The sequence below is a fragment of the Cherax quadricarinatus genome, unplaced genomic scaffold (assembly GCF_038502225.1).
Source record: "Cherax quadricarinatus isolate ZL_2023a unplaced genomic scaffold, ASM3850222v1 Contig14, whole genome shotgun sequence".
NCBI lineage: Eukaryota > Metazoa > Arthropoda > Malacostraca > Decapoda > Parastacidae > Cherax > Cherax quadricarinatus.
Genome location: NW_027195040.1, coordinates 191,736 through 209,266, shown reverse-complemented (window position 1 = coordinate 209,266; position 17,531 = coordinate 191,736).

The following is a 17,531-nucleotide window of genomic DNA, read 5'->3' as shown; positions in this document are numbered from 1 at the left end:
GCCACACTTGTCACATGTCAACACCAGCACAAGTACACTCACCCACTGCACTGTCACACACTTTGTCACATGTCAACACCAGCACAAGTACACTCACCCACCACTGCACACTTGTCACATGTCAACCAGCACAAGTACACTCACCCACCACTGCCACACTTGTCACATGTCAACACCAGCACAAGTACACTCACCACCCACCACTGCCACACTTGTCACATGTCAACACCAGCACAAGTACACTCACCCACCACTGCCACACTTGTCACATGTCAACACCAGCACAAGTACACTCAGTGCCACACTTGTCACATGTCAACACCAGCACAAGTACACTCACCCACCACTGCCACACTTGTCACATGTCAACACCAGCACAAGTACACTCACCCACCACTGCCACACTTGTCACATGTCAACACCAGCACAAGTACACTCACCCACCACTGCCACACTTGTCACATGTCAACACCAGCACAAGTACACTCACCCACCACTGCCACACTTGTCACATGTCAACACCAGCACAAGTACACTCACCCACCACTGCCACACTTGTCACATGTCAACACCAGCACAAGTACACTCACCCACCACTGCCACACTTGTCACATGTCAACACCAGCACAAGTACACTCACCCACCACTGCCACACTTGTCACATGTCAACACCAGCACAGGTACACTCACCCACTGCCACTGCACACACTTGTTGTCACATGTCAACACCAGCACAAGTACACTCACCCACCACTGCCACACTTGTCACATGTCAACACCAGCACAAGTACACTCACCCATCACTGCCACACTTGTCACATGTCAACACCAGCACAAGTACACTCACCCACCACTGCCACACTTGTCACATGTCAACACCAGCACAAGTACACTCACCCACCACTGCCACACTTGTCACATGTCAACACCAGCACAAGTACACTCACCCACACTGCCACACTTGTCACATGTCAACACCAGCACAAGTACACTCACCCACCACTGCACACCTGTCACATGTCAACACCAGCACAAGTACACTCACCCACCACTGCCACACTTGTCACATGTCAACACCAGCACAAGTACACTCACCCACCACTGCCACACTTGTCACATGTCAACACCAGCACAAGTACACTCACCCACCACTGCCACACTTGTCACATGTCAACACCAGCACAAGTACACTCACCCACCACTGCCACACTTGTCACATGTCAACACCAGCACAAGTACACTCACCCACCACTGCCACACTTGTCACATGTCAACACCAGCACAAGTACACTCACCCACCACTGCCACACTTGTCACATGTCAACACCAGCACAAGTACACTCACCCACCACTGCCACACTTGTCACATGTCAACACCAGCACAAGTACACTCACCCACCACTGCCACACTTGTCACATGTCAACACCAGCACAAGTACACTCACCCACCACTGCCACACTTGTCACATGTCAACACCAGCACAAGTACACTCACCCACCACTGCCACACTTGTCACATGTCAACACCAGCACAAGTACACTCACCCACCACTGCCACACTTGTCACATGTCAACACCAGCACAAGTACACTCACCCACCACTGCCACACTTGTCACATGTCAACACCAGCACAAGTACACTCACCCACACTGCCACACTTGTCACATGTCAACACCAGCACAAGTACACTCACCCACCACTGCCACACTTGTCACATGTCAACACCAGCACAAGTACACTCACCCACCACTGCCACACTTGTCACATGTCAACACCAGCACAAGTACACTCACCCACCACTGCCACACTTGTCACATGTCAACACCAGCACAAGTACACTCACCCACCACTGCCACACTTGTCACATGTCAACACCAGCACAAGTACACTCACCCACCACTGCCACACTTGTCACATGTCAACACCAGCACAAGTACACTCACCCACCACTGCCACACTTGTCACATGTCAACACCAGCACAAGTACACTCACCCACCACTGCCACACTTGTCACATGTCAACACCAGCACAAGTACACTCACCCACCACTGCCACACTTGTCACATGTCAACACCAGCACAAGTACACTCACCCACCACTGCCACACTTGTCACATGTCAACACCAGCACAAGTACACTCACCCACCACTGCCACACTTGTCACATGTCAACACCAGCACAAGTACACTCACCCACCACTGCCACACTTGTCACATGTCAACACCAGCACAAGTACACTCACCCACTGCCACTTGTCACATGTCAACACCAGCACAAGTACACTCACCTGTGCCACACTTGTCACATGTCAACACCCGCACAAGTACACTCACCCACCACTGCCACACTTGTCACATGTCAACACCAGCACAAGTACACTCACCCACCACTGCCACACTTGTCACATGTCAACACCAGCACAAGTACACTCACCCACCACTGCCACACTTGTCACATGTCAACACCAGCACAAGTACACTCACCCACCACTGCCACACTTGTCACATGTCAACACCAGCACAAGTACACTCACCCACCACTGCCACACTTGTCACATGTCAACACCAGCACAAGTACACTCACCCACCACTGCCACACTTGTCACATGTCAACACCAGCACAAGTACACTCACCCACCACTGCCACACTTGTCACATGTCAACACCAGCACAAGTACACTCACCCACCACTGCCACACTTGTCACATGTCAACACCAGCACAAGTACACTCACCCACACCCACTGCCAACACCAGCACAAGTACACTCACCCACCACTGTTGTCACATGTCAACACCAGCACAAGTACACTCACCCACCACTGCCACACTTGTCACATGTCAACACCAGCACAAGTACACTCACCCACCACTGCCACACTTGTCACATGTCAACACCAGCACAAGTACACTCACCCACCACTGCCACACTTGTCACATGTCAACACCAGCACAAGTACACTCACCCACATGTCACACCAGCACAAGTACACTCACCCACTGCCACACTTGTCACATGTCAACACCAGCACAAGTACACTCACCCACCACTGCCACACTTGTCACATGTCAACACCAGCACAAGTACACTCACCCACCACTGCCACACTTGTCACATGTCAACACCAGCACAAGTACACTCACCCACCACTGCCACACTTGTCACATGTCAACACCAGCACAAGTACACTCACCCACCACTGCCACTCACAACACCAGCACAAGTACACTCACCCACCACTGCCACACTTGTCACATGTCAACACCAGCACAAGTCACATGTCAACACCAGCACAAGTACACTCACCCACCACTGCCACACTTGTCACATGTCAACACCAGCACAAGTACACTCACCCACCACTGCCACACTTGTCACATGTCAACACCAGCACAAGTACACTCACCCACCACTGCCACACTTGTCACATGTCAACACCAGCACAAGTACACTCACCCACCACTGCCACACTTGTCACATGTCAACACCAGCACAAGTACACTCACCCACCACTGCCACACTTGTCACATGTCAACACCAGCACAAGTACACTCACCCACTGCCACACTTGTCACATGTCAACACCAGCACAAGTACACTCACCTGTGCCACCACTGCCACACTTGTCACATGTCAACACCAGCACAAGTACACTCACCCACCACTGCCACACTTGTCACATGTCAACACCAGCACAAGTACACTCACCCACCACTGCCACACTTGTCACATGTCAACACCAGCACAAGTACACTCACCCACCACTGCCACACTTGTCACATGTCAACACCAGCACAAGTACACTCACCCACCACTGCCACACTTGTCACATGTCAACACCAGCACAAGTACACTCACCCACCACTGCCACACTTGTCACATGTCAACACCAGCACAAGTACACTCACCCACCACTGCCACACTTGTCACATGTCAACACCAGCACAAGTACACTCACCCACCACTGCCACACTTGTCACATGTCAACACCAGCACAAGTACACTCACCCACCACTGCCACACTTGTCACATGTCAACACCAGCACAAGTACACTCACCCACCACTGCCACACTTGTCACATGTCAACACCAGCACAAGTACACTCACCCACCACTGCCACACTTGTCACATGTCAACACCAGCACAAGTACACTCACCCACCACTGCCACACTTGTCACATGTCAACACCAGCACAAGTACACTCACCCACCACTGCCACACTTGTCACATGTCAACACCAGCACAAGTACACTCACCCACCACTGCCACACTTGTCACATGTCAACACCAGCACAAGTACACTCACCCACCACTGCCACACTTGTCACATGTCAACACCAGCACAAGTACACTCACCCACCACTGCCACACTTGTCACATGTCAACACCAGCACAAGTACACTCACCCACCACTGCCACACTTGTCACATGTCAACACCAGCACAAGTACACTCACCCACCACTGCCACACTTGTCACATGTCAACACCAGCACAAGTACACTCACCCACCACTGCCACACTTGTCACATGTCAACACCAGCACAAGTACACTCACCCACCACTGCCACACTTGTCACATGTCAACACCATCACAAGTACACTCACCCACCACTGTCAACACCCAGCACAAGTACACTCACCCACACCCACAACACACCAGCACAAGTGCCACACTTGTCACATGTCAACACCAGCACAAGTACACTCACCCACCACTGCCACACTTGTCACATGTCAACACCAGCACAAGTACACTCACCCACCACTGCCACACTTGTCACATGTCAACACCAGCACAAGTACACTCACCCACCACTGCCACACTTGTCACATGTCAACACCAGCACAAGTACACTCACCCACCACTGCCACACTTGTCACATGTCAACACCAGCACAAGTACACTCACCCACCACTGCCACACTTGTCACATGTCAACACCAGCACAAGTACACTCACCCACCACTGCCACACTTGTCACATGTCAACACCAGCACAAGTACACTCACCCACCACTGCCACACTTGTCACATGTCAACACCAGCACAAGTACACTCACCCACCACTGCCACACTTGTCACATGTCAACACCAGCACAAGTACACTCACCCACCACTGCCACACTTGTCACATGTCAACACCAGCACAAGTACACTCACCAGCCACTGCCACACTTGTCACATGTCAACACCAGCACAAGTACACTCACCCACCACTGCCACACTTGTCACATGTCAACACCAGCACAAGTACACTCACCCACCACTCCACACTTGTCACATGTCAACACCAGCACAAGTACACTCACCCACCACTGCCACACTTGTCACATGTCAACACCAGCACAAGTACACTCACCCACCACTGCCACACTTGTCACATGTCAACACCAGCACAAGTACACTCACCCACCACTGCCACACTTGTCACATGTCAACACCAGCACAAGTACACTCACCCACCACTGCCACACTTGTCACATGTCAACACCAGCACAAGTACACTCACCCACCACTGCCACACTTGTCACATGTCAACACCAGCACAAGTACACTCACACTCACACTTGTCACATGTCAACACCAGCACAAGTACACTCACCCACCACTGCCACACTTGTCACATGTCAACACCAGCACAAGTACACTCACCCACCACTGCCACACTTGTCACATGTCAACACCAGCACAAGTACACTCACCCTAGTCACATGTCAACACCAGCACAAGTACACTCACCCACCTCTGCCACACTTGTCACATGTCAACACCAGCACAAGTACACTCACCCACCACTGCCACACTTGTCACATGTCAACACCAGCACAAGTACACTCACCCACCACTGCCACACTTGTCACATGTCAACACCAGCACAAGTACACTCACCCACCACTGCCACACTTGTCACATGTCAACACCAGCACAAGTACACTCACCCACCACTGCCACACTTGTCACATGTCAACACCAGCACAAGTACACTCACCCACCACTGCCACACTTGTCACATGTCAACACCAGCACAAGTACACTCACCCACCACTGCCACACTTGTCACATGTCAACACCAGCACAAGTACACTCACCCACCACTGCCACACTTGTCACATGTCAACACCAGCACAAGTACACTCACCCACCACTGCCACACTTGTCACATGTCAACACCAGCACAAGTACACTCACCCACCACTGCCACACTTGTCACATGTCAACACCAGCACAAGTACACTCACCCAGTGCCACACTTGTCACATGTCAACACCAGCACAAGTACACTCACCCACCACTGCCACACTTGTCACATGTCAACACCAGCACAAGTACACTCACCCACCACTGCCACACTTGTCACATGTTGTCAATGTCAACACAGCACAAGTACACTCACCCACAACTGCCACACTTGTCACATGTCAACACCAGCACAAGTACACTCACCCACCACTGCCACACTTGTCACATGTCAACACCCGCACAAGTACACTCACCCACCACTGCCACACTTGTCACATGTCAACACCAGCACAAGTACACTCACCCACCACTGCCACACTTGGCACATGTCAACACCAGCACAAGTACACTCACCCAGCACTGCCACACTTGTCACATGTCAACACCAGCACAAGTACACTCACCCACCACTGCCACACTTGTCACATGTCAACACCAGCACAAGTACACTCACCCACCACTGCCACACTTGTCACATGTCAACACCAGCACAAGTACACTCACCCACCACTGCCACACTTGTCACATGTCAACACCAGCACAAGTACACTCACCCACCACTGCCACACTTGTCACATGTCAACACCAGCACAAGTACACTCACCCACCACTGCCACACTTGTCACATGTCAACACCAGCACAAGTACACTCACCCACCACTGCCACACTTGTCACATGCCAACACCAGCACAAGTACACTCACACTTGTCACCACTGCCACACTTGTCACATGTCAACACCAGCACAAGTACACTCACCCACCACTTGTCACATGTCAACACCAGCACAAGTACACTCACCCACCACTGCCACACTTGTCACATGTCAACACCAGCACAAGTACACTCACCCACCACTGCCACACTTGTCACATGTCAACACCAGCACAAGTACACTCACCCACCACTGCCACACTTGTCACATGTCAACACCAGCACAAGTACACTCACCCACCACTGCCACACTTGTCACATGTCAACACCAGCACAAGTACACTCACCCACCACTGCCACACTTGTCACATGTCAACACCAGCACAAGTACACTCACCCACCACTGCCACACTTGTCACATGTCAACACCAGCACAAGTACACTCACCCACCACTGCCACACTTGTCACATGTCAACACCAGCACAAGTACACTCACCCACCACTGCCACACTTGTCACATGTCAACACCAGCACAAGTACACTCACCCACCACTGCCACACTTGTCACATGTCAACACCAGCACAAGTACACTCACCCACCACTGCCACACTTGTCACATGTCAACACCAGCACAAGTACACTCACCCACCACTGCCACACTTGTCACATGTCAACACCAGCACAAGTACACTCACCCACCACTGCCACACTTGTCACATGTCAACACCAGCACAAGTACACTCACCCACCACTGCCACACTTGTCACATGTCAACACCAGCACAAGTACACTCACCCACCACTGCCACACTTGTCACATGTCAACACCAGCACAAGTACACTCACCCACCACTGCCACACTTGTCACATGTCAACACCAGCACAAGTACACTCACCCACCACTGCCACACTTGCCACACTTGTCACATGTCAACACCAGCACAAGTACACTCACCCACCACTGCCACACTTGTCACATGTCAACACCAGCACAAGTACACTCACCCACCACTGCCACACTTGTCACATGTCTCAACACCAGCACAAGTACACTCACCCACCACTGCCACACTTGTCACATGTCAACACCAGCACAAGTACACTCACCCACCACTGCCACACTTGTCACATGTCAACACCAGCACAAGTACACTCACCCACCACTGCCACACTTGTCACATGTCAACACCAGCACAAGTACACTCACCCACCACTGCCACACTTGTCACATGTCAACACCAGCACAAGTACACTCACCCACCACTGCCACACTTGTCACATGTCAACACCAGCACAAGTACACTCACCCACCACTGCCACACTTGTCACATGTCAACACCAGCACAAGTACACTCACCCACCACTGCCACACTTGTCACATGTCAACACCAGCACAAGTACACTCACCCACCACTGCCACACTTGTCACATGTCAACACCAGCACAAGTACACTCACCCACCACTGCCACACTTGTCACATGTCAACACCAGCACAAGTACACTCACCCACCACTGCCACACTTGTCACATGTCAACACCAGCACAAGTACACACCCACCACTGCCACACTTGTCACATGTCAACACCAGCACAAGTACACTCACCCACCACTGCCACACTTGTCACATGTCAACACCAGCACAAGTACACTCACCCACCACTGCCACACTTGTCACATGTCAACACCAGCACAAGTACACTCACCCACCACTGCCACACTTGTCACATGTCAACACCAGCACAAGTACACTCACCCACCACTGCCACACTTGTCACATGTCAACACCAGCACAAGTACACTCACCCACCACTGCCACACTTGTCACATGTCAACACCAGCACAAGTACACTCACCCACCACACTGTTGTCACATGTCAACACCAGCACAAGTACACTCACCCTCCACTGCCACACTTGTCACATGTCAACACCAGCACACACTCACCCACCACTGCACACTTGTCACATGTCAACACCAGCACAAGTACACTCACCCACCACTGCCACACTTGTCACATGTCAACACCAGCACAAGTACACTCACCCACCACTGCCACACTTGTCACATGTCAACACCAGCACAAGTACACTCACCCACCACTGCCACACTTGTCACATGTCAACACCAGCACAAGTACACTCACCCACCACTGCCACACTTGTCACATGTCAACACCAGCACAAGTACACTCACCCACCACTGCCACACTTGTCACATGTCAACACCAGCACAAGTACACTCACCCACCACTGCCACACTTGTCACATGTCAACACCAGCACAAGTACACTCACCCACCACTGCCACACTTGTCACATGTCAACACCAGCACAAGTACACTCACCCACCACTGCCACACTTGTCACATGTCAACACCAGCACAAGTACACTCACCCACCACTGCCACACTTGTCACATGTCAACACCAGCACAAGTACACTCACCCACCACTGCCACACTTGTCACATGTCAACACCAGCACAAGTACACTCACCCACCACTGCCACACTTGTCACATGTCAACACCAGCACAAGTACACTCACCCACCACTGCCACACTTGTCACATGTCAACACCAGCACAAGTACACTCACCTGCCACTGCCACACTTGTCACATGTCAACACCAGCACAAGTACACTCACCCACCACTGCCACACTTGTCACATGTCAACACCAGCACAAGTACACTCACCACATGTCAACACCAGCACAAGTACACTCACTGCCACACTTGTCACATGTCAACACCAGCACAAGTACACTCACCCCCCACTGCCACACTTGTCACATGTCAACACCAGCACAAGTACACTCACCCAGTGCCACACTTGTCACATGTCAACACCAGCACAAGTACACTCACCCACCACTGCCACACTTGTCACATGTCAACACCAGCACAAGTACACTCACCCACCACTGCCACACTTGTCACATGTCAACACCAGCACAAGTACACTCACCCACCACTGCCACACTTGTCACATGTCAACACCAGCACAAGTACACTCACCTGCCACTGCCACAACATGTCCACCACTGCCACACTTGTACACTCACCCACCACTGCCACACTTGTCACATGTCAACACCAGCACAAGTACACTCACCCACTGCACTGCCACACTTGTCACATGTCAACACCAGCACAAGTACACTCACCCACCACTGCCACACTTGTCACATGTCAACACCAGCACAAGTACACTCACCCACCACTGCCACACTTGTCACATGTCAACACCAGCACAAGTACACTCACCCACCACTGCCACACTTGTCACATGTCAACACCAGCACAAGTACACTCACCCACCACTGCCACACTTGTCACATGTCAACACCAGCACAAGTACACTCACCCACCACTGCCACACTTGTCACATGTCAACACCAGCACAAGTACACTCACCCACCACTGCCACACTTGTCACATGTCAACACCAGCACAAGTACACTCACCCACCACTGCCACACTTGTCACATGTCAACACCAGCACAAGTACACTCACCCACCACTGCCACACTTGTCACATGTCAACACCAGCACAAGTACACTCACCCACCACTGCCACACTTGTCACATGTCAACACCAGCACAAGTACACTCACCCACCACTGCCACACTTGTCACATGTCAACACCAGCACAAGTACACTCACCCACCACTGCCACACTTGTCACATGTCAACACCAGCACAAGTACACTCACCCACCACTGCCACACTTGTCACATGTCAACACCAGCACAAGTACACTCACCCACCACTGCCCCACTTGTCACATGTCAACACCACAAGTACACTCAAGCCACACTTGTCACACTACACCACCCACCACTGCTACACTTTTCACATGTCAACACCAGCACAAGTACACTCGCCCACCACTGCCACACTTGTCACATGTCAACACCAGCACAAGTACACTCACCCACCACTGCCACACTTGTCACATGTCAACACCAGCACAAGTACACTCACCCACCACTGCCACACTTGTCACATGTCAACACCAGCACAAGTACACTCACCCACCACTGCCACACTTGTCACATGTCAACACCAGCACAAGTACACTCACCCATCACTGCCACACTTGTCACATGTCAACACCAGCACAAGCCACACTTGTCACATGTCAACACCAGCACAAGTACACTCACCCACCACTGCCACACTTGTCACATGTCAACACCAGCACAAGTACACTCACCCACCACTGCCACACTTGTCACATGTCAACATACACTCACCCACCACTGTCAACACCAGCACAAGTACACTCACCCACCACTGCAACACTTGTCACATGTCAACACCAGCACAAGTACACTCACCCACCACTGCCACACTTGTCACATGTCAACACCAGCACAAGTACACTCACCCACCACTGCCACACTTGTCACATGTCAACACCAGCACAAGTACACTCACCCACCACTGCCACACTTGTCACATGTCAACACCAGCACAAGTACACTCACCCACCACTGCCACACTTGTCACATGTCAACACCAGCACAAGTACACTCACCCACCACTGCCACACTTGTCACATGTCAACACCAGCACAAGTACACTCACCCACCACTGCCACACTTGTCACATGTCAACACCAGCACAAGTACACTCACCCACCACTGCATGTCAACACCAGCACAAGTACACTCACATTTGTCACATGTCAACACCAGCACAAGTACACTCACCCACCACTGCCACACTTGTCACATGTCAACACCAGCACAAGTACACTCACCCACCACACTTGTCACATGTCAACACCAGCACAAGTACACGCACCCACCACTGCCACACTTGTCACATGTCAACACCAGCACAAGTACACTCACCCACCACTGCCACACTTGTCACATGTCAACACCAGCACAAGTACACTCACCCACCTCTGCCACACTTGTCACATGTCAACACCAGCACAAGTACACTCACCCACCACTGTTGTCACATGTCAACACCAGCACAAGTACACTCACCCACCACTGCCACACTTGTCACATGTCAACACCAGCACAAGTACACTCACCCACCACTGCAACACTTGTCACATGTCAACACCAGCACAAGTACACTCACCCACCACTGCAACACTTGTCACATGTCAACACCAGCACAAGTACACTCACCCACCACTTCCACACTTGTCACATGTCAACACCAGCACAAGTACACTCACCCACCACTGCAACACTTGTCACATGTCAACACCAGCACAAGTACACTCACCCACCACTGCCACACTTGTCACATGTCAACACCAGCACAAGTACACTCACCAACCACTGCCACTGCCACAACTTGTCACACTTGTCACATGTCAACACAGCACAAGTACACTCACCCACCACTGCCACACTTGTCACATGTCAACACCAGCACAAGTACACTCACCCACCACTGCCACACTTGTCACATGTCAACACCAGCACAAGTACACTCACCCACCACTGCCACACTTGTCACATGTCAACACCAGCACAAGTACACTCACCCACCACTGCCACACTTGTCACATGTCAACACCAGCACAAGTACACTCACCCACCACTGCCACACTTGTCACATGTCAACACCAGCACAAGTACACTCACCCACCACTGCCACACTTGTCACATGTCAACACCAGCACAAGTACACTCACCCACCACTGCCACACTTGTCACATGTCAACACCAGCACAAGTACACTCACCCACCACTGCCACACTTGTCACATGTCAACTTCAGCACAAGTACACTCACCCACCACTGCCACACATGTCACATGTCAACACCAGCACAAGTACACTGCCACTGCCACACCATGTCAACACCACTGCCACACTTGTCACATGTCAACACCAGCACAAGTACACTCACCCACCACTGCCACACTTGTCACATGTCAACACCAGCACAAGTACACTCACCCACCACTGCCACACTTGTCACATGTCAACACCAGCACAAGTACACTCACCCACCACTGCCACACTTGTCACATGTCAACACCAGCACAAGTACACTCACCCACTGCCACACTTGTCACATGTCAACACCAGCACAAGTACACTCACCCACCACTGCCACACTTGTCACATGTCAACACCAGCACAAGTACACTCACCCACCACTGCCACACTTGTCACATGTCAACACCAGCACAAGTACACTCACCCACCACTGCCACACTTGTCACATGTCAACACCAGCACAAGTACACTCACCCACCACTGCCACACTTGTCACATGTCAACACCAGCACAAGTACACTCACCCACCACTGCCACACTTGTCACATGTCAACACCAGCACAAGTACACTCACCCACCACTGCCACACTTGTCACATGTCAACACCAGCACAAGTACACTCACCCACCACTGCCACACTTGTCACATGTCAACACCAGCACAAGTACACTCACCCACCACTGCCACACTTGTCACATGTCAACACCAGCACAAGTACACTCACCCACCACTGCCACACTTGTCACATGTCAACACCAGCACAAGTACACTCACCCACCACTGCCACACTTGTCACATGTCAACACCAGCACAAGTACACTCACCCACCACTGCCACACTTGTCACATGTCAACACCAGCACAAGTACACTCACCCACCACTGCCACACTTGTCACATGTCAACACCAGCACAAGTACACTCACCCACCACTGCCACACTTGTCACATGTCAACACCAGCACAAGTACACTCACCCACCACACTTGTCACATGTCACACCAGCACAAGTACACTGTCACATTGTCACATGTCAACACAGCACAAGTACACTCACCCACCACTGCCACACTTGTCACATGTCAACACCAGCACAAGTACACTCACCCACCACTGCCACACTTGTCACATGTCAACACCAGCACAAGTACACTCACCCACCACTGCCACACTTGTCACATGTCAACACCAGCACAAGTACACTCACCCACCACTGCCACACTTGTCACATGTCAACACCAGCACAAGTACACTCACCCACCACTGCCACACTTGTCACATGTCAACACCAGCACAAGTACACTCACCCAGCACTGCCACACTTGTCACATGTCAACACCAGCACAAGTACACTCACCTGCCACTGCCACACTTGTCACATGTCAACACCAGCACAAGTACACTCACCCACCACTGCCACACTTGTCACATGTCAACACCAGCACAAGTACACTCACCCACCACTGCCACACTTGTCACATGTCAACACCAGCACAAGTACACTCACCCACCACTGCCACACTTGTCACATGTCAACACCAGCACAAGTACACTCACCCACCACTGCCACACTTGTCACATGTCAACACCAGCACAAGTACACTCACCCACCACTGCCACACTTGTCACATGTCAACACCAGCACAAGTACACTGCACCCACCACTGCCACACTTGTCACATGTCAACACCAGCACAAGTACACTCACCCACCACTGCCACACTTGTCACATGTCAACACCAGCACAAGTACACTCACCCACCACTGCCACACTTGTCACATGTCAACACCAGCACAAGTACACTCACCCACCACTGCCACACTTGTCACATGTCAACACCAGCACAAGTACACTCACCCACCACTGCCACACTTGTCACATGTCAACACCAGCACAAGTACACTCACCCACCACTGCCACACTTGTCACATGTCAACACCAGCACAAGTACACTCACCCACCACTGCCACACTTGTCACATGTCAACACCAGCACAAGTACACTCACCCACCACTGCCACACTTGTCACATGTCAACACCAGCACAAGTACACTCACCCACCACTGCCACACTTGTCACATGTCAACACCAGCACAAGTACACTCACCCACCACTGCCACACTTGTCACATGTCAACACCAGCACAAGTACACTCACCCACCACTGCCACACTTGTCACATGTCAACACCAGCACAAGTACACTCACCCACCACTGCCACACTTGTCACATGTCAACACCAGCACAAGTACACTCACCCACCACTGCCACACTTGTCACATGTCAACACCAGCACAAGTACACTCACCCACCACTGCCACACTTGTCACATGTCAACACCAGCACAAGTACACTCCCACCCACCACTGCCACACTTGTCACATGTCAACACCAGCACAAGTACACTGTCAACACCACCCTCACCACTGCCACACTTGTCACATGTCAACACCAGCACAAGTACACTCACCCACCACTGCCACACTTGTCACATGTCAACACCAGCACAAGTACACTCACCCACCACTGCCACACTTGTCACATGTCAACACCAGCACAAGTACACTCACCCACCACTGCCACACTTGTCACATGTCAACACCAGCACAAGTACACTCACCCACCACTGCCACACTTGTCACATGTCAACACCAGCACAAGTACACTCACCCACCACTGCCACACTTGTCACATGTCAACACCAGCACAAGTACACTCACCCACCACTGCCACACTTGTCACATGTCAACACCAGCACACAAGTACACTACACCCCCACCACTGCCACACTTGTCACATGTCAACACCAGCACAAGTACACTCACCCACCACTGCCACACTTGTCACATGTCAACACCAGCACAAGTACACTCACCCACCCACTGCCACACTTGTCACATGTCAACACCAGCACAAGTACACTCACCCACCACTGCCACACTTGTCACATGTCAACACCAGCACAAGTACACTCACCCACCACTGCCACACTTGTCACATGTCAACACCAGCACAAGTACACTCACCCACCACTGCCACACTTGTCACATGTCAACACCAGCACAAGTACACTCACCCACCACTGCCACACTTGTCACATGTCAACACCAGCACAAGTACACTCACCCACCACTGCCACACTTGTCACATGTCAACACCAGCACAAGTACACTCACCCACCACTGCCACACTTGTCACATGTCAACACCAGCACAAGTACACTCACCCACCACTGCCACACTTGTCACATGTCAACACCAGCACAAGTACACTCACCCACCACTGCCACACTTGTCACATGTCAACACCAGCACAAGTACACTCACCCACCACTGCCACACTTGTCACATGTCAACACCAGCACAAGTACACTCACCCACCACTGCCACACTTGTCACATGTCAACACCAGCACAAGTACACTCACCCACCACTGCCACACTTGTCACATGTCAACACCAGCACAAGTACACTCACCCACCACTGCCACACTTGTCACATGTCAACACCAGCACAAGTACACTCACCCACCACTGCCACACTTGTCACATGTCAACACCAGCACAAGTACACTCACCCACCACTGCCACACTTGTCACATGTCAACACCAGCACAAGTACACTCACCCACCACTGCCACACTTGTCACATGTCAACACCAGCACAAGTACACTGACACCCACCACTGCCACACTTGTCACATGTCAACACCAGCACAAGTACACTCACCCACCACTGCCACACTTGTCACATGTCAACACCAGCACAAGTACACTCACCCACCACTGCCACACTTGTCACATGTCAACACCAGCACAAGTACACTCACCCACCACTGCCACACTTGTCACATGTCAACACCAGCACAAGTACACTCACCCACCACTGCCACACTTGTCACATGTCAACACCAGCACAAGTACACTCACCCACCACTGCCACACTTGTCACATGTCAACACCAGCACAAGTACACTCACCCACCACTGCCACACTTGTCACATGTCAACACCAGCACAAGTACACTCACCCACCACTGCCACACTTGTCACATGTCAACACCAGCACAAGTACACTCACCCACCACTGCCACACTTGTCACATGTCAACACCAGCACAAGTACACTCACCCACCACTGCCACACTTGTCACATGTCAACACCAGGAACAAGTACACTCACCCACCACTGCCACACTTGTCACATGTCAACACCAGCACAAGTACACTCACCCACCACTGCCACACTTGTCACATGTCAACACCAGCACAAGTACACTCACCCACCACTGCCACACTTGTCACATGTCAACACCAGGACAAGTACACTCACCCACCACTGCCACACTTGTCACATGTCAACACCAGCACAAGTACACTCACCCACCACTGCCACACTTGTCACATGTCAACACCAGCACAAGTACACTCACCCACCACTGCCACACTTGTCACATGTCAACACCAGCACAAGTACACTCACCCAGCACTGCCACACTTGTCACATGTCAACACCAGGACAAGTACACTCACCCACCACTGACACACTTGTCACATGTCAACACCAGCACAAGTACACTCACCTGCCAATGCCACACTTGTCACATGTCAACACCAGCACAAGTACACTCACCCACCACTGCCACACTTGTCACATGTCAACACCAGCACAAGTACACTCACCCAGCACTGCCACTTGTCACATGTCAACATCAGGACAAGTACACTCACCCACCACTGACACACTTGTCACATGTCAACACCAGCACAAGTACACTCACCCACCACTGCCACACTTGTCACATGTCAACACCAGCACAAGTACACTCACCCACCACTGCCACACTTGTCACATGTCAACACCAGCACAAGTACACTC